Genomic DNA, 376 nt, shown 5'->3' with positions numbered 1-376 from the left:
GATGGTGCACCAGATAATGGCATGTCATTTATACTAGAAAATCATTCAAAAAATAAGTGGTGCGCTGTGAATGGCCAGTCTCGCAAGGATTCTCAGCCAAATATCAGCACTACCTATAAGGATAAGAGATCAACAGGTGGTCGTCCCTTGTTTAAGAGAAGCTTTTACTTATATGAGTATCTATATATATGTGTATATATATCTTAAGGAAAATGGATATTTGTGGTTTATGTAACAAACTTCATATTGCTCACCCACTAATACGGTCGTTTTATTTATTTATTGTCTTCGATTCTCAATTTGTCATCAACATTATGCGTATGGGAGATAATTACATATACATATATAGAGTAGACAATAATATATATATATATAT

Source organism: Camelina sativa, chromosome 5 (assembly GCF_000633955.1).
Source record: "Camelina sativa cultivar DH55 chromosome 5, Cs, whole genome shotgun sequence".
Taxonomy (NCBI): Eukaryota; Viridiplantae; Streptophyta; class Magnoliopsida; order Brassicales; family Brassicaceae; genus Camelina; species Camelina sativa.
This window is presented reverse-complemented; position numbering follows the sequence as displayed.